Source organism: Nycticebus coucang, chromosome 6 (genome assembly GCF_027406575.1).
Source record: "Nycticebus coucang isolate mNycCou1 chromosome 6, mNycCou1.pri, whole genome shotgun sequence".
NCBI classification, from domain to species: domain Eukaryota; kingdom Metazoa; phylum Chordata; class Mammalia; order Primates; family Lorisidae; genus Nycticebus; species Nycticebus coucang.
The window spans coordinates 23,469,010-23,489,296 of record NC_069785.1 but is presented as its reverse complement, the minus strand read 5'-3'; positions in this window follow the sequence as shown (position 1 = coordinate 23,489,296).

The following is a 20,287-nucleotide window of genomic DNA, read 5'->3' as shown; positions in this document are numbered from 1 at the left end:
GTGGAGTCAAGACCAGTCCCTCTCAAGAAGATACGGACACACAACCCAGAACTCCCAGCGACAACTATCCGATAGCCCGTGTTTATGCAGATTCCCAAGCACCCTCATACCAACTGAGCCTGTACCCCAGTGTTAAGGACCCTGCAGATGTCTTCCTTGGTCACAGAATAGTCCATTTTGGCTGCTGTCAAGACTCCAACATTTACTGCCTATATCCCATTGTAGAATCCCAGGTCGGTGCCCCCTGCTTCCCTTCTAATGTGCCTGGCTGTAAACTTCTGCAAAGTAGGGAGAGACCCTAGATGTAAAAGGTCACATGTAATGATTCCCCCTCAAGAATCTAGCGGTAGACAGACACCACACAGACAGGTGGAGTTCAGAAACACGTGGTACAAGGGAAAGGCTCATGAGGCTACATCCTGTGTAATTCCATCTGAGTGAGTTCTGAGAGAAAGCAGGGAAAACTCTGATTAGTGGCTGTTCATGTGGGCAGAATTAAAATGCTTCATGTCTTAATTAAGATGGGAGAAACCTGGGTGAATACAGTCATTAAAACCCTAAGAACTGTGCATTTTATTTTACACAAACTAAGCCTCAATAAAAATATATAATAAATAGTAAAAAAAAAAAATCCACAAGACTAGGGTGGTGCCTGTGGCTCAGTGGATAGGGCGCCAGCCCCAGCCAAAAACTGCAAAAAAAAACAAAAACAAAAAAACACAAGACTATGCACCCACAAAAACAAGCCTTTTACATGAATTCGCTACTTCTTCTTCTTCTTTTTTTTTTTTTTGTAGAGACAGAGTCTCACTTTATCGCCCTTGGTAGAGTGCTGTGACGTCACACAGCTCACAGCAACCTCCAGTTCCTGGGCTTAGGCGATTCTCTTGCCTCAGCCTCCCAAGTAGCTGGGACTACAGGTGCCTGCCACAACGCCTGGCTATTTTTTTTGTTGCAGTTTGGCCAGGGCCGGGTTCGAACCCACCACCCTCAGAATACGGGGCCAGCGCCCTACTCACTGAGCCACAGGAGCCACCCCATGAATTCACTACTTCTTACTATCTTACAAGAAAGAAAGGTGAGGAGGGGTTTGTCCACGTCAGAGCTAAAGGTTCCTAGCAGGCAGGTGCCCAGAGGACTGCTCTTGAGCAGGGTCACTCTGCCACTTGGCTTGCCTGATCAAAGGTTTGATGATTCTGATACACATGGGGCTGAACCCGGCTTTGATTAGGCCTCTTTGTTGTCATTTGACCTTGTGTCAGAAAATTCTGGCTGAAGTAGAATTTAAAGAAGTTAAAATCTCTCCCCACACCTCCCCCAGCTTAACAAATTCAAAGGCCAGGGGACAGGGCAGGTTGCCCAATCTTGCCAATTATGAGAATCTTGGCCACCTGCCTACGTGTACCAAGTGAACAAACACTTATTTTTTAATTCCTTCACAGTCCATTAGGTAACATAAAATACCTTTCAACTGAAAGAATTTGAAGTCACATGCCCAGAGCCTTCTTATTTAGCCCGTGTCTCCTTCGTTGCTATGTGTCACCAAAAATATCTTCTGTAGATATTCATGCAACTAGATCTTGCTTATGTGTAAACAGGAATTTTCATTTGAGTCGTAATTAGTCTCCAGATAATTAAGTAATGAACTCATGGCCAAATTTCTTTTCTTACTAGCCTTAGATTATACAAAAATTGAGCTTACAGAAAGGGAATAGGAGTACATTTTGTTGGGGGAAATATTACTATTTGACTCACACTTATTAAACCAGTTTAACCAGATTTTACTATATATTTGAACCAGTTTAACTGGATTACTGTAGTTTTGATTTGACAAGGAGTGGATGAAAACCTTTGAATAACTGCTGACAATTTGCTGAGTTAGAGAAGTTCCTTGATTTGTTGCTTAGTTCCTTAAATATCTCTTGTTAATCTCGCTCTTTTGACTTTTTCCGTAAACATTCTACACTTATCACCACTCGATAATTATTTGGGGCTGTGCGTTAGATCCAGCTGCTTAAGAAGAAATGGACTGAGAAGCCAATTGGGCCAAATTTATTCTAGGAGGTGAGACTGAAATAAGAGTTGATTTAAGCATACAGCCAAAATGAAATCGGGCACACAGAAAATATACAAGGTGATTATGAAATTTGCTTCTAAATTAAATATAAATCTGTAGCAAGCTGCATCTCTTTCAGAGTCAGCTAAGGGCTAGCTGGCAGCCTCGATGGTATCTTGCAGTGGAAAAGATCTGCTCAAGACTTTGAGTTTAGTCATCTCCCCACTTGATTCAAGTCATCCAAGGATCCTTTTCTTGAAAGCCATGAATACAGGACAACAGATTTAGTTGTCAGCACCAGCCGTGGCAGTCACTTGCTCTGTTTGTCTTTTTTGTTTTTTCATTCCTTTATTAGAAAGTTGATTTCATGTAATCTCATGCTGGAATAAATCTGTATCGGAGGATGCTAAATGTCCTCCTGCCAAGCCAGTTTGAATACAGTCTAAACTGGGAAAGGAGCCTTCACTGGGATGATGGCCAAGAAGCTAGTCAGTTGTAGATGTAGCTTAAAAGGTCACTGGCTAAACTTGTAAGAATGCTGGCAGCCTCTACATTGCTGCAAATTCCTCTCATTATTAGATTGTTTTTAAATTTCTTTCCCACTGGGAAACACAAGACTGTCTCTTGCCTGAGCATACCATTCTCAGCTGATCTCTCTTCCTGTGAGATGTTAGGAATGATGCCAGGCATCATCCCCTGTGAGTCAGAGGTCAGGAGGCAGGATGCCTTCCAAGTTCTTTGCATACAGCCACCACACGCCCTCCCCGTGACTTGTATACAGCATGCCTTGAGAAGCACCTGAGACTTAGACTCAAAAGCATCAGAACCAGAAAGGATCTCAGATATCCTGTGCAGTAGAGGAACTAGCCATCTGGATTACCTGGTACTGAGATGTTTAGAACCTTCAATGCTAAAACTGGCGGTCTCATGCAAACTGAAGCAGTTGGTGGCAATGTGCCTAACTGTTCTATATTGAGGCCCAAGAGGCTGATTTGCCTAAGCTAACAAAATTTGTCAGACTTAGGATTAGAATCTAGATCTCATGGTGCTACAGTTTAGTGCTCTTTCTATATTGAAACTTTCTAATACTTCCACAGTGCTTTGTATACAATAGGTGTTTACACCTCTATCCTGATTGTTTTCTGAATTCAAGGGGTTTGCGTCTCAAAGAGATGAGCATTTTTCATTAGCAATGGATCACACTGAAACTCATCACAAATCAAAGGTGAAATCATGTCACTACTGAGGGGTGTCCAACCTTTTTTCTTTTCTGCCACACATTGGAAGAGGCAGAGTTGTCTTGAATCACATATTAAATACACAAACACTAATGAAAGCCCATGAGCAAAAGAAAAGGTCTGTGCATCCTTTTTGTGATATCCAGCACCATAGACAAGCAAAACAGACCTCCAATAATGTGCATGCAGCTGGTTGGACACCCCAGTCCGAACAGTGTGAACAAAGGGAGGGAATCTTCCTGAGTAATAATAGAAGTGGTTAAGTAAACAGAAGGATTGTGCAAAGATGAAAAGACCAATGTACACAGGTTGACTGAGCAACACAGCAGCAGGGAACACAAAGAAATATGATATGGGTGAAATACCAAAGAGAAGGAAGTATTTTTTCCCTGTCTTCAGAGAAAGAGCCTGGTAGAAAGAAAAGCTTTATAGTCTGACCAGGGAAAAGAAGTAACTGTGGAGACACACACCTGCCCCCCCCCCCCGTGGCAATGACCATGTGATGAAAAATAATACACGTATCACTTCATGTTTGTGGTGGTTACGTAGTTATATGTTTCTCAGGGTCTTCAAAAGAACCACCTCCCAGCAGTATTCTTTGTCCTCCTAGGTCTGAGGTCTGCCCTGTTTTCCTTGCCAGTTTTCTCCCTGAATACCGAGTTTTTCATAAAGTAGCACAAATTACTAGGGATCATTAGCCTGTTATGCATAGATTTTTATGATTACTTAACTAAACAGTGGTATATTCTTTTTTTTTGAGACAGAGTCTCAAGCTGTTGCCCTGGGTAGAGTGCTGTGGGTCATAGCTCACAGCAACCTTCAACTCTTAGGTTCAAGTGATCCTCTTGCCTCAGTTTTTCTATTTTAGTAGAGACAGGGTCTTGCTTTTGCTCAGGCTGGTCTCGAACTCATGAACTCAAGCAATCCACCCGCCGCGGCCTCCCAGAGTGCTAGGCTTACAGGCATGAGCCACCGTGCCCAGCCCTAGTGGTATATTCTTTCAGTACTGAAATCTTCTCACCTACCAATGGCACTGATATTATACGTATGAGGGAACAGACAAAGCATTAGGAATGTGACTGGCTAAGGATTAAGACTGGAGAAATGACTTTTGGAAACAAGGCTCCAGAAACTCCCTTACTTATTGTGGCCATCTTCAGCAACTCATTTGTGGAGTAATACTTGATTTGGTGCCTGATTTCTCTTATCTGGGACAGAGCCCAAGGAAGTGATACCTGGAGAGGGAGCAGCATAAATAAAATGGAAGTGACTAAGGTGTTTTGACACTCATTAAGATGGGTGTTGCTACCAAAATGGAAGGTAGGTACCTACCTTTTTGATACTACCACACCTTTTCCTGCTGGTAACCTGAGACAGGGTTACTTGTTCTTCTGACTAATCCCTAAAGACACAGGTGATCAGAGGCTGAGCTGACCTATTTTGCAAATACCTGTTATGGTACTAATCAGCAAACTTGGTTGTCATGCGGCCTCATAGCTGTTCTGCTGAAGACCAGATTGGGAGCTGACTTTAGGATGGTACTTTAAATAGGCTTGTGGCCACCTATCAAAAGCAAAGGGGATGGGAAATGGGTTCTGGTTAAACATGTAAATTATTAGCCAGGTGTGGTGGCATGTACCTGTTGTCCTAGCTATTCAGGGGCTGAGGCCGGAGGATCACTTGAGCCCATGAGTTTGAGGTTGTCAAGGGTGATGATAGCACTTGTGACTAATCACTGAACTCCAGCCTGGGCAACATAGCCAGACCCTGACCCTAAAAAAAAAATGTGCAAACTGGGGTGACGCCTGTGGCTCAAAGGAGTAGGGCACCAGTCCCCCATACCAGGGGTGGCAGGTTCAAACCAGCCCTGGTCAAAAACTGCAAAAAAAAGGTGCAAATTATTGAACATTCACCCCTTACCCAATGTTCTGAGTCAACACTTTTTTTTGTTTCTTCTTTTTAAGAAATTTATTTTTATTTTTTGAGACAGAGTCTCACTCTGTTGTCCTAGGGTTGGGTAACTGGTGTCGTCGTAGCTCATGACAACCTCAAACTCAAGTGATTCTCCTGTCACAGCCTCCTGAGTAGCTAGGACTACAGGTGTGAGCCACCATACCCATCTTTTTTTTCTATTTTTAGTAGAGATGGGGTTTCACTCTTGCTCAGGCTGGGTCTTGAACTCCTGAGCTCAAGAGATTCACCCACCTGAGCCTAGTGCCAGGATTACAGGCATGGGCCACCGCACCCAGCCTAGATGTTGTCTTAATTAAAATTATCTAGGCCAGGCATGGTGGCTCATGCCTGTAATCCCAGCACTCTGGGAGGCTGAGGAGGGTGGATTGATTGAGGTCAAGAGTTTGAGACCTGGCCTGAACAAGAGTGAGACACACCCCCCCACTCATCGTGTCTAAAAAACTAGCTGGGCGTTGTCGTGGGCACCTGTAGTCCCAGTTACTTGGGAGGCTGAGGCAGGAGGATTGCTTGAGCCCAATGAGGTTGCTGTGAGCTATGAAGCCATAGCATTCCACCAAGGGCAACGGAGTGTGACTGTGTCTCAAAACAAAAAAGAATGCTTCTGAGTAAGGTTTAATTTAGATAACTATAATCTAAAGAATTAGAAGAAGTCTTTTATAGGTGGGGTGCAAAGTATTTTCTTTCTTTTTTTTTTTTTTTTTTGTAGAGACAGAGTTTCACTTTATCACCATGGTAGCATGCTATGGTGTCACACAGCTCACAGCAACCTCCAACTCCTGGGCTAGGCAATTCCCTTGCCTCAGCCTCCCAAGTAGCTGGGACTACAGGCACCCGCCACAATGCCCGGCATTTTTTGTTGCAGTTTGGCAGGGATCAGGTTTGAACTTGCCATCCTTGGTATATGGGGTCGGCGCCCTGCCCACTGAGCCACAGGTGCTGCCCTGTGCAAAGTATTTTCAAAAGTACTCTTATTTAATCCTCGTTATTAAAATATGAAGTAGGAAGAACATTTTGTAGATGAAGAGAGGGAAACCCAGATAGTAGTGTGGCTTTCCTAAGATCACAGTTGGAGGCTCTACTATATCCTGGTCACTAGGCAGAGAAGAAAAACAACATATAAGCTCTTGTGTTTTGGGATTTGAAATAGCCTTATTGAGTAATGTAACTAATAAAGGTAGGATATCAGTCTGCTACTAAGACTGACATTTGCTCAATAAAGACTTATAATCTACCATAGTAAATTGATGTACACAAGCAGTCCGCAGTTCCCAGTACCTTTCCTTCCATCAAAGTGTACCTATGTTCACTTTACTTTTTACTGCCATGTGCCAAGTATAGCCTAATCTCTTAAAATCTTTGTGGAAACTGACTCCTTTTGAAAAATTGAGATGTAAATCCGTATGTGTGTTTCTACAGCTGACATAAAGTACCACAAACTTGCCTTATTTATTTATTTCTTTTTGAGACGGAGTCTCACTTTGACGCCCTCATGGCATCATATCTCACAGCAACCTCAAACTCTTAGGCTTAAGAGATTCTCTTGCCTCAGCCTCCCAGGTAGCTGAGACTACAGGCGCCCGCCACAACGTCTGGCTATTTTTAGAGATGAGGTCTCTTGCTCAGGCTAGTTTTGAACCTGTGAGCTCAGGCAATCACCCGCCTTGGCCTCCCAGAGTGCTGGGATTACAAGTGTGAGCCACCACACTGGCCCAACTTGCTTTAAATAACAGAAATGTATTCTCTCACAGTCCCAAAATTAAGGTGTTGGCATGGCCATGCTCCTTCCAAGATCTTTAGGGGAGGATCCTTCTTTGCTTCCTCCGGCTTCCTGCAGCCCCAGGCCCTCCTTGGCTGGTGGCATCATAACTGCAGTCTCAGCTGCATCCTCACCTGGCGGTTTCCTCTTTGTGTCTTTGGGTGGGTTCTTCTCCTTTAACAAGAACACGAGTCAGCTTGGATGAAGGGCCCACTCTACTCCCAGTAGGACTTCATCTTAACTTTGTCTTTACATTCACAATGACTCTTCTCTCAAATAAAATGACGTTCTGAGATATTAGTGCCTCAACCTCTCGCTTCAGAGACACAATTCAACCCATAATGAATTCACATGCCATAAAGTTTTCCCTTCCATTCAGGATGTGTTTCTTAGTTCAATGTATGCATTTCACATTGCATATCGAAGCAGTATCCTGAACCCATAAATGCATCAATGTACAAAGTTATTATTTAATAAAAAATAATAAAAAAGTAAAAAAAAAAAATAAAGTGTACCACGCAGTGGTTTTTAGTGTGTTCACAAGGTTGTGCAACCATCACCACCATCTAATCCAGGACATTTTCTCCTTTCCAAAAGGAATGTATCCATTAGCAGTCCTCCCATTACTCCCTCTCCAATCCCTGGCAGCTACTAATCAACTTCCTATCTGCATAGATTTCTCTACTCATAGGCATTTCATATAAATGGACATTTCACATAAATGCAGTCATATAAAAGAAGCCTTTAATATCTGACTTCTTTCACTTAGCATACTGTTTTTAAGCTTCACCCACACTGCAGCATGTATCAGTACTTAATTTCTTTTTATATCGAGTCTATGGATATAGCAAATTTTGATTATACCTTCGTCAGTTAATGGACACTTGGGTTGTTTCCACTTTTCGGCTATTATGAATACTGCCACTATCAATATTCACATACTGGCTCCGTGCCTGTAGCACAGTGGTTACGGCGCCAGCCACATACACCGAGGCTGGAGGGTTTGAACTCCAGCCCAGGCCTGCTAAACGATGACAACTGCAACAAAGAAATAGTGGGACATTGTGGCAGGCGCCTGTAGTCCCAGCTACTAGGGAGGCTGAGGCAAGAGAATCGCTTAAGCCCAAGAGTTTGTGGTTGCTGTGAGCTGTGACCCCACAGCACTCTACCCAGGGCAACATACTGAAACTCTGTCTCAAAAAAAAAATTTTTGTCAATTAAAAATTCTTACCAGCAATGTACAGAGGTTCCAGTTTCTCTATATCTTCCTGACAGTTGTTACTGTCTGCCCTTTTTTTTTTTTTTGAGATAGTCTCACTCTGTCGCCCTGGGTACAGTGCCAGGGCATTATCACAGCTCACAGCAACCTCTAACTGCTGGCTCAAGAGATCTTCTGGTCTCAGGCTACTAAGTAGCTGGGACTACGGGTGCCCACCACAATATCTGGCTGGTTTTTCTATTCTTCGTAGAGATGGGGTGTTACTCTTGCTCAGGCTGGTCTTGGCCTCCTGAGCTCAGCCTCTCGGAATGCTAGGATTACAGACATGAGCCGCGGTGCCCTACCTATTGTCTGTCTGCGCTTTTGATCATACATGTAGTGATCCCAGTGGATATGAAGTGGCATTTCATGGTTTTGCATTCTTGCAATGACTAATGATGTTGTTGAGCATTTTTTCATTTGCTTATTAGTCATTTGCATATCTTCTTAGAAGAAATGTCTATTTAAGTCCTTTGCCCATTTTTTTTTTTTTATGTGTTGGGGCAGATTCCTTCTTCCTCAATTTTTTGGAATAATTTCTGCAATACAGGAATAAACTCTTCCTTGAAGGTTTGATAGAATTCTGGAGTGAAGCCATCTGGACCAGGGCATTTTTTTGTTGGAAGCTTTTTTATTGTTTCTTTGATCTCAGTGCTTGAAATTGGTCTGTTCAGGAGCTCTATTTCTTCCTGGCTGAGTCTAGGGAGAGGGTGTGATTCCAAATATTGATCCATTTCCTTCACATTGTCAAATTTCTGGGCATAGAGTTTCTGGTAGTATTCATAGATGATCTCTTGTATCTCTGTGGGATCGGTTGTTATTTCCCCTTTATCATTTCTGATTGAGGTTACTAGAGATTTTACTTTTCTATTCCTCGTTAGTCTGGCCAATGGTTATCTATTTTATTTATTTTTTCAAAAAACCAACTCCTTGTTTCATTAATTTTCTGAATGATTCTTTTGTTTTCAATTTCATTGATCTCTGATTTGATTTTGGAGATTTCTTTTCTTCTACTGAGTTTAGGCTTAGATTGTTCTTCTTTTTCCAATTCCATAAGATCTCTTGTGAGATTGTTGATGTGCTCTCTTTCTGTTTTTCGAATGTAGGCATCTAAAGCGATGAATTTTCCTCTCAAAACTGCTTTTGCAGTATCCCACAGGTTTTGGTAGCTTGTGTCTTCATTGTTGTTATGCTCAAGGAAGTTAATGATTTCCTGTTTTATTTCTTCCTGTACCCATCTGTTATTCAACAGAAGATTGTTTAATTTCCATACCTTTGAGTGGGGTCGAGCATTTTTGTTAGAGTTGAGTTCCACCTTTAGTGCCTTATGGTCTGAGAAGATACAAGGTAAAATTTCAGTTCTTTTGATTCTGTTGACATTTGTTTTGTGTCCCAGGATATGATCAATTTTGGAGAATGTTCCATGCGGTGATGAGAAGAATGTATATTCTTTATCTTTGGTATGGAGTGTTCTATATGCGTCTATCAAGCACAGTTGTTCTAGGGTCTCATTTAAATCTCTTACATCTTTGTTTAATTTCTGTTTAGAGGATCTGTCCAGCTCTGTAAGAGGAGTGTTAAGGTCCCCTGTTATGATGGTATTATCAGATATCATATTGCTCAGACTGAGTAAGGTCTGCTTCAAGAATCTGGGAGCATTTAAATTGGGTGCATAAATATTTAGAATTGAAATGTCTTCTTGTTGTATTTTTCCCTTGACCAATATAAAGTGACCATCTTTGTCTTTTTTTACTTTAGTTGCTTTAAATCCACATGTATCTGAAAATAAGATTGCAACTCCTCTTTTCTTCTGAATTCCATTTGCCTAAAAAATTGTCTTCCAACCCTTGACTCGGAGCTTTAATTTGTCTTTTGAAGCCAGGTGTGTTTCTTGCAGACAGCAAATGGATGGCTTGTGTTTTTTAATCCAGTCAACCAATCTATGTCTCTTCAGTGGGGAATTCAAGCCATTAACATTTATTGAGATAATTGATAAGTGTGGTAGTATTCTTTTTTTTTTTTATTGTTGGGGATTCATTGAGGGTACAATAAGCCAGGTCACACTGATTGCAATTGTTAGGTAAAGTCCCTCTTGCAATCATGTCTTGCCCCCATAAAGTGTGACACACACCAAGGCCCCACCCCCCTCCCTCCTTCCCTCTTTCTGTTTCCCCCCCCATAACCATAATTGTCATTAATTGTCCTCATATCAAAATTGAGTACATAGGATTCATGCTTCTCCATTCTTGTGATGCTTTACTAAGAATAATGTCTTCCACATCCATCCAGGTTAATACGAAGGATGTAAAGTCTCCTTTTTTTTTTTTTTTTTATTGTTGGGGATTCATTGAGGGTACAATAAGCCAGGTTACATGGATTGCAATTGTTAGGTAAAGTCCCTCTTGCAATCATGTCTTGCCCCCATAAAGTGTGACACACACCAAGGCCCCACCCACCTCCTTCCTTCCCTCTTTCTGTTTTCCCCCCATAACCATAATTGTCATTAATTGTCCTCATATCAAAATTGAGTACATAGGATTCATGCTTCTCCATTCTTGTGATGCTTTACTAAGAATAATGTCTTCCACTTCCATCCAGGTGAATACGAAGGATGTAAAGTCTCCATTTTTTTTAATGGCTGAATAGTATTCCATGGTATACATATACCACAGCTTGTTAATCCATTCCTGGGTTGGTGGGCATTTAGGCTGTTTCCACATTTTGGCGATTGTAAATTGAGCTGCAATAAACAGTCTAGTACAAGTGTCCTTACGATAAAAGGATTTTTTTCCTTCTGGGTAGATGCCCAGTAATGGGATTGCAGGATCAAATGGGAGGTTTAGCTTGAGTGCTTTGAGGTTTCTCCATACTTCCTTCCAGAAAGACTGTACTAGTTTGCAGTCCCACCAGCAGTGTAAAAGTGTTCCCTTCTCTCCACATCCACGCCAGCATCTGCAGTTTTGAGATTTTGTGATGTGGGCCATTCTCATTGGGGTTAGATGATATCTCAGGGTTGTTTTGATTTGCATTTCTCTAATATAGAGAGATGATGAACATTTTTTCATGTGTTTGTTAGCCATTCGTCTGTGGTCTTTAGAGAAAGTTCTATTCATGTCTCTTGCCCATTGATATATGGGATTGTTGGCTTTTTTCATGTGGATTAATTTGAGTTCTCTATAGATCCTAGTTATCAAGCTTTTGTCTGATTGAAAATATGCAAATATCCTTTCCCATTGTGTAGGTTGTCTCTTTGCTTTGGTTATTGTCTCCTTAGCTGTACAGAAGCTTTTCAGTTTAATGAAGTCCCATTTGTTTATTTTTGTTGTTGTTGCAATTGCCATGGCAGTCTTCTTCATGAAGTCTTTCCCCAGGCCAATATCTTCCAGTGTTTTTCCTATGCTTTCTTGGAGGATTTTTATTGTTTCATGCCTTAAATTTAAGTCCTTTATCCATCTTGAATCAATTTTTGTGAGTGAGGAAAGGTGTGGGTCCAGTTTCAGTCTTTTACATGTAGACATCCAGTTCTCCCAACACCATTTATTGAATAGGGAGTCTTTCCCCCAAGGTATGTTCTTGTTTGGTTTATCAAAGATTAGGTGATTGTAAGATGTTAGCTTCATTTCTTGGTTTTCAATTTGATTCCAAGTGTCTATGTCTCTGTTTTTGTGCCAGTACCATGCTGTCTTGAGCACTATGGCTTTGTAGTACAGACTAAAATCTGGTATGCTGATGCCCCCAGCTTTATTTTTGTTACAGAGAACTGCCTTAGCTATACGGGGTTTTTTCCAGTTCCATACAAAACGGAGAATCATTTTTTCCAAATCTTGAAAGTATGATGTTGGTATTTTTTTTTTTTTTTTTTTTTTGTAGAGACAGAGTCTCACTGTACTGCCCTTGGGTAGAGTGATGTGGCGTCACACGGCTCACAGCAACCTCTAACTCTTGGGCTTACGCGATTCTCTTGCCTCAGCCTCCCGAACAGCTGGGACTACAGGCGCCCGCCACAATGCCTGGCTATTTTTTTGGTTGCAGTTTGGCCGGGGCTGGGTTTGAACCCGCCACCCTCGGCATATGGGGCCAGCACCTTACTCACTGAGCCACAGGCACCGCCCACACTGAGCCACAGGCACCGCCCAACGATGTTGGTATTTTGGTAGGAATGGCATTGAATAGGTAGATTGCTTTGGGAAGTATAGACATTTTAACAATGTTGATTCTTTCCATCCATGAGCATGGTATGTTCTTCCATTTGTTAATACCATCTGCTATTTCCTTTCGGAGGAGTTCATAGTTTTCTTTATAGAGGTCCTTCACCTCCTTCGTTAGGTATATTCCTAGGTATTTCATTTTCTTTGAAACTATGGTGAAGGGAGTTGTGTCCTTAATTAGCTTCTCATCTTGACTGTTATTGGTGTACACAAAGGCTACTGACTTGTGGACATTGATTTTATATCCTGAAACATTACTGTATTTTTTGATGACTTCTAGGAGTCTTGTGCTTGAGTCTTTGGGGTTCTCTAAGTATAAGATCATGTCGTCAGCAAAGAGGGAGAGTTTGACCTCCTCTGCTCCCATTTGGATTCCCTTTATTTCCTTGTCTTGCCTAATTGTATTGGCTAGAACTTCCAGCACTATGTTGAATAGTAAAGGTGACAGAGGACAACCTTGTGTGGTTCCAGTTCTAAGAGGAAAAGCTTTCAGTTTTACTCCATTCAGTAAAATATTGGCTGTGGGTTTGTCATAGATAGCTTCAATCAGTTTTAGAAATGTGCCACCTATGCCTATACTCTTCAGTGTTGTAATTAGAAAAGGAAGCTGGATTTTATCAAATGCTTTTTCTGCATCTATTGAGAGGATCATGTGATCTTTATTTTTGCCTCTGTTAATATGGTGGATAACGTTTATAGACTTGCGTATGTTAAACCAGCCTTGCATCCTTTTTTTTTTTTTTTTTTTTTTGAGACAGAGCCTCAAACTGTCACCCTGGGTAGAGTGCTGTGGCATCACAGCTCACAGCAACCTCCAATTCCTGGGCTCAAGTGATTCTCCTGCCTCTGCCTCCCAAGTAGCTGGGACTATAGGTGCCCGCCACAATGCCCAGCTATTTTTTTTTGGTTGCAGCCATCATTGTTATTTGGTGGGCCCAGGCTGGATTCGAACCTGCCAGCTCAGGTTTATGTGGCTGGCGCCTTAGCCGCTTGAGCCACAGGTGCCGAGCTGGGATGTTTTTTCAGTGCTGAGTTTTAAGTGTTCTTGATATATTTTGGATATTAGACTCTTATTAAATGATTTTCAAAGGTCTATCTCCCTTTCTGTAGGTTGTCATTTCAGTTTCTTGATGGTAGTTTTTTTGAGACAGAGTCTCAAGCTGTCACCTGGGTAGAATTCTGTGGTGTCATAGCTCACAGCAACCTCCAACTTGGGCTCAAGTGATCCTCTTGATCCTCAGCTTTTCTATTTTTAGTAGAGACAGGGTCTCGCTTTTGCTCAAGCTGGTCTTGAACTCCTGAGCTCAAGCAATCCATCTGCCTCGGCCTCCCTATGTTAGGATTATAGGCGTGAGCCACGGCACTGGCCTTGATGGTGGTCTTTGGAGCACAGAAGTTTTCTTTTTTTTTTTAATTAATTAATTATTTTATTTTTTGTAGAGACAGAGTCTCACTTTACTGCCCTTAGTAGACTGCTGTGGCATCACACGGCTCACAGCAACCTCCAGCTCTTGGGTTTACGTGATTCTCTTGCCTCAGCCTCCCAAGTAGCTGGGACTACAGACGCCCGCCAGAACGCCCGGCTATTTTTTTGTTGCAGTTTGGCCAGGGCTGGGTTTGAACCCACCACCCTCGGAATATGGGGCCGGCGTCCTACTCACTGAGCCACAGGCGCCACCTGGAGCACAGAAGTTTTTAAGTTTGAAGTCCAATTTATCTTTTTGTTTGCACTTGTGTTTTATGTGTCTTATCTAAGAAACAACTGCCACATCCAAGTTAAAGATTTACATCTATGTTTGCTTCTAAAAGTTTTTTTTTTTAATTTTTTTTCTGTAGAGACAGAGTCTCACTGTACTGCCCTCGGTAGAGTGCCGTGGTGTCACATGGCTCACAGCAACCTCCAACTCTTGTGCTCATGCCATTCTCCTGCCTCAGCCTCCCGAACAGCTGGGACTACAGGTGCCCGCCACAACGCCCGGCCATTTCTTTGCTGCAGTTTGGCCGGGTCTGGGTTTGAACCCGCCACCCTCGGCATATGGGGCCGGCGCCCCACTCACTGAGCCACAGGCACTGCCCTGCTTCTAAAAGTTTTATAGTTTTAGCTTACATTTAGGTCTTTGATCAATTTTCAGTTAACTTTTGTGTATGGTGTGAAATAAAGGTTGAACTTCATTATTTTGCATTTGGCTGTCCAGTTGTCTCAACACGTAACTGATTGCTTGATAAATAGCTCAGTTGAAATCTGCTTCAACAAATGAAAATGAAACATGGATTTGATGAATAAGGGTGACTGCTATGTCATTTGCAATACTGAGTTTGGAATTCAGACATTAGGACACTGTAGTGGGTTAAAAGATGGTCTCCAGAGAGATGCCCATGTTCTAGAACCTGTGAATGTAATTTTATCTGGGAATAAGTCCTTTGCAAATGTTAATTAAGTTAGGGGTCTCAATATGAGGTCATCCTAGATTGAGTGGGCCCTAAATTCAAGGAAAAGTGTCCTTATAAGAGACATACAGAAAAGAGATAGATGGAGAAAGTCACGTGAAGTTGAAGACAGAAATTAGGGTTATGCAGGTACAGGTTAAGGAATAGCAGGGACACCAGAAGCTAAAAGAGGCAAGGAAGTCTTCTCCAGAGCCTTTGGAGGGAGAGGAGCCCTTGATTTCAGACTTCTGGCCTCCCCACTGTGAGAAAATAAAATTTTGACTGTTTCAGGCCACCAATTTTTTATTTTTTTTTTGAGATAAGAGTCTCAAGCTGTCCCCTTGGGTAGAGTGCCCTGGTGTCACAGTGCACAGCAACCTCAGACTCTTGGGCTTAAGCGATTCTCTTGCCTCAGCCTCCCATGTAGCTGGGATTACAGGTGCCTACCACAACGCCCGGCTATTTTTTGGTTGTCGTTGTCATTGTTGTTTGGCAGGCCCAGGCTGGATTCGAACCTGCCGGCTCTGGTGTATGTGGCTGGCACCCTAGCCGCTGAGCTACAGGTGCCGAGCCAAGCCACCAAATTTGTAATAGTTTGTTACAGAAGTACTAGGAAACTAATATAGACACTTTCAAATGATTATGGAAAGATGAGTATTAAACTCACACAAGAGATATGCTATGCGGGTTATCAAGGAAAAATAATGGAATCAATTTTTCCATTTGCCTAGGCTGGCCACAGTGGCTCAGGCCTATAATCCTAGCAGTTTGGGAGGCAGAGGCAGGCAGATTGCTTGAGATCAGGGGTTCGAGACCAGCCTATGGAAGAGCAAGACACTCCCCCGCTTCCCATCTCTACTAAAAACAGCTCATGATGGGCACCTGTGTTACCAACTACTCAAAAAGCTGAGGAAAGGATGACTTGAGCCCAGGAGTTTGAGGTTCCTGTGAACTATGATGATACCACGGCACTCTACCAAGGCAACAGAGCAACACTCTGTCTCCAATTAAAAACAAGAATGAATAAATAAATGAATGTGTTCGCCTGGAGACAGGTTCTAGGGTGATTTCTGAAAGTTCCATTACTATGTTAAGAATATAAATCAAACAACTAAGGAAACATTCATCTTGCAGAAAATTCTACAGATTTTTTTTTTTGAGACAGAGTCTCACTATGTCACTCTCCATAGAGTGCTGTAGCGTCACAGGTCACAGGAACCTCAAACTCTTTGGGGTTTAAGTGATTCTTCTGCCTCAGCCTTCCAAGTAGCTGGACTACAGGTGCCCCCCACAACACCCGGCTATTTTTTGGTTGTAGTTGTCATTCTGTTTGGCAGGCCTGGGCTGGGCTCGAACACACCTCTGGTGTATGTGGCTGGCATGCTAGCCACTAGAGCCACAGGCGCCAAGTCGAAAATTCTACAGATTTTTTAATACAACACAGAGAAATCAGAATGGTCACATTACTAATGAAAAGAGAAAGCCTCTGCAAGGAAAAGTGCAGCAAATTACAGAATAAGGACAGCAACTGGAGAATAGGAAGCACACAGTCCTACCACTTCTCATTTGGTGTTGGTCTGTTGAGCAAACAGCAGCATTTTCTTTCTTTTTTTTTTTTTTGCAGTTTTTGGCCAGGGCCGGGTTTGAACCCACCACCTCAGGTATATGGGGCAGGCGCCCTATTCCTTGAGCCACAGGCACCGCCTGACAACAGCATTTTCTTTCCTTTTTTTTTGAGTTTCATTTTGTTGCCCTTGGTAGAGTGCTGTGGTGTCACAGCTTATGCTTACAGCAACCTTTAGCTCTTGGGCTTAGGCGATTCTCTTGCCTCAGCCTCTCAAGTAGCTGGGACCACAAGCACCCACCACAACGCCTGGCTATTTTTTATTGCAATTTGGCTGGGGCCAGGTTGGAACCCACCACCCTCGGTATATGGGTCAGCACCCTACTCATTGAGCCACAGGCCCCGCCCCAAGCCTTTGTGTTTTAAACAAAGGTCTAGATAATGTGTTGCTAGTTTTTTTTTTTTTTTTGACTCAGAGCCTCAAGCTGTCGCCCTGAGTAGAGTGCCGCTGCATCATAGCTCACAGCAACCTCCAACTCCTGGGCTCAAGCAATTCTTCTGCCTTGGCCTCCCAAATAGCTGGGACTACAGGCGCCTGCCACAACTCCCGGCTATTTTTTGTTGTTGTTGTTGCAGCTGTCGTTGTTTGGTGGGCCCAGGCTGGACTCGATCCAGCCAGCACAGGTGTATGCGGCTGGTGACTTAGCCGCTTGAGCCACAGGTGCGGAGACTTTTGTTGTTATTGTTGCAGTTTGGCTGGGGCTAGGCTCGAACCCACCACCCTCGGTATATGGGGCCAGCACCCTACACACTGAGCCACAGGCACCGTGTTGCTAGTTTTGACACTACAAGTGGGGGAAGGATGTGGGAAAACAAAGTTACCTTGGCAATTTAGGGAGTGGCAAGCACTCCTCCAGCATTTGATTATAAAATAGAAGGCCCTAAGCTTTCTTAATCAAGATCAGAAAATAGGACTCAACAGAGAAATGCTGGGATTTATGGACCTCATTGTTTCAAGCAGAACCTCAATTTTGAGGGCACGTGCACCTTTTTTTGTAAGGCGCCTTGTACTTCCTCCAATAACAGCCCTAAAATACTGCTCTTGCTATGTCACTGGCAACTTAAATTGCTTTTAAAAATATTTCACTTGTTCTTTCTTGGTATTTTATAAAGCAGTCTGCTATTTCTGGTATGTGTGTTTATGTGTCTATACACAGTATATAAATTTTCTGCTTATAAACTATTTGCCTATAGATATTTTTCCTGAAAAAAAATTTTTGATCCGGCTCGGCGCCTGTATCTCAGTTGCTAGGGCGCCAGCCGCATTCACTGGAGCTGGCGGGTTCAAACACAGCCTGGGCCTGCAAACAGCAATGACAACTACAACAACAAAACAGCCAGGCGTTGTGGCGGGTGCCTGTAGTCCCAGATACTTGGGAGACTGAGGCAAGAGAATCACTTAAACCCAAAACTTTGAGGTTGCTGTGAGTTGTGATGCCATAGCACTCTACTGAGGGTGACATTGTAAGACTTGTCTCAAAAATTTTTTTTCTTGATCCAATTAAGCAAAAATTTCATTTTTTTTCTTTTTTGAGACTGAGTCTTACTGTTGCCCAGGCTAGAGTGTCATGGCATCATCATAGCTCACAGCAACCTCAAACTCTTGGGTGCAAATGATCCTCTTGCCTCAGCCTCCCAAGTAGCTGGGACTACAGGCGCCCACCACAACGCCTCTATTTTTGTTGTTGTTGTTTAGCAGGTGCAGGCCAGGTTTAAACCCACCAGCCCTGGTGCATGTGGCTGGCGCTCTAAACACTGAGCTATGGTTAAGTTTTAATGTTGAAGAGCAAACTAGGCAGGGCGAAGTGGTTCACGCCTGTAAGACCAGCACTTGGGAGGCTGAGGCAGGTGGATTGCTTGAACTCACAGGTTCGGGACCAGCCTGAGCAAGAGTGAGACCCTGTCTCTAAAAATAGCCAGTGTTGTGGCAGGTGCCTGTAGTCTCAGCTACTTGGGAGGTTGAGGCAAGAGGATCACTTGAACCCAAGAGTTTGAGGTTGCTGTGAGCTAAGATGTCACAGCACTCTACCAAGGATGACCACATGAGACTCTGTCTCAAAAAGCTACCTGCGCCAAGCCTTTAAAAATAAGGCTCAGTGCCTAGGGAGCCAGACACATACACTGGGGCTGGCAGGTTTGAAACCAGCCCAGGCCTGCCAAACAACAACTATAACAACAACAAAAAAATAGCTGGGCATTGTAGCGGGTGCCTGTAGTCCCAGCTGCTTGGGAGGCTGAGGCAAGAGAATCACTTAAGCCCAAGAGTTTGAGGTTGCTGTGAGATGTGATGCCACAGCATTCTACTGAGGGTGACATAGTGAGACTCTGTCTCAAAAAAATAAATAAAATTAAAAAAAAAAAAAAGAGCAAACTAAATTGCAACAGATGAAATAATTTTAAATATGCAAAAGTTGAAAAATCCAGTCTAGCATTTGCCTTGGGAAAGAAGTCAATTTCTGAGTCTAAACTCACCTCATACCCAGTCAGTGCAATGCAACAGCAATTAAGCACTTAGTTGATGGTTGTAAGATGCAAAGTTTTGGAAGATAAAATTTCTCCCTTCCAGGAGGCACAATCTAAGAGGAAGGTAAGATGATGCTCAAATGCAATGTGATTTTTCATCCATAAATGAATGTATTAAGCTCTGTGGGAACACAGATGAGGAAGTAGTTAAATTTGTTTGGTGTAAGAGGATGGGAAGATGTGTTAAGGAGAGTTACCAATGGGAGATGATATTTAAACCAGGCCTAAAATGTGTGGGAGTCTGACAGACAAAAAAAGGGAAAACAAAGGACATTTCAAGTGAAGGCAACACTAAAAAATATACTTTCAATTTCTAAAGACATTGAGGAAGATACAAAATCTAAATCATTGCAAAAACTGCTCCAATGAATGGGCGCTGCAGAGAAAAGGACAAGTTACAAAAGGATCTTAATTATTCCATTGAATCGATTTTCTGTAATCTGTGAGACTAAATAGCCAAACCATCTTCTGTGGGTAAAATACTTAAACATACAAGAATGATAAAGAAAATTAACTTTATTTAATTTAGAAAAGTTGGTTGTAGTGTTAGAATTTCTCAAATGTTTTCATTCTGAACAGTTTATAAGAGTATTTATATACAAACATAATAAAATAGAGTACATCACATTGCTTTTCCTTGAGTCAAAGTGTTTTCTCCATTCTGAACATGCTTCATCACTTCAGTTTGTAATTTTTAACAGGGAGATGCTTTGTCTTGATATAGTGATTCACACAGTGTAACACTGATCATGAACAGAAAAAATCTTTTCAACCAGTTATGACTTTATTATTAGTTTTTTCTATATTAAAATATGCTTCAGTTAAAAAAATACTTTTGTTCACTTATGATCTAAATTGTACTAAATTTGGCATTTATATAAACTCATAATCGATGTAAAAACAATATAGATATGAACCTATATTAAACTTATTGATATATTTTCAACAAATGAAATAAACAAAATTGTTAGGAATAAAGGTAACAGAAAATCTCTCTGAAAAGCAGTGAAGTGGAGATGGCCTAGTCTATTTAAAATGAATAAAGTTTTCCATTTTCTGAACCCAATACTAACAAAGAGATGGTAAAAAGTCGTAGTATTTATAAATACCAAATTGTAAGTCACACTGTAAGGCTGTTATTAATTTGCACATTGGGAGATTCTAGACCAAGTTTCGTAAGTAGTTTTCCAATCATTTATCTTGTTTGATAAATCCAAGAAAGT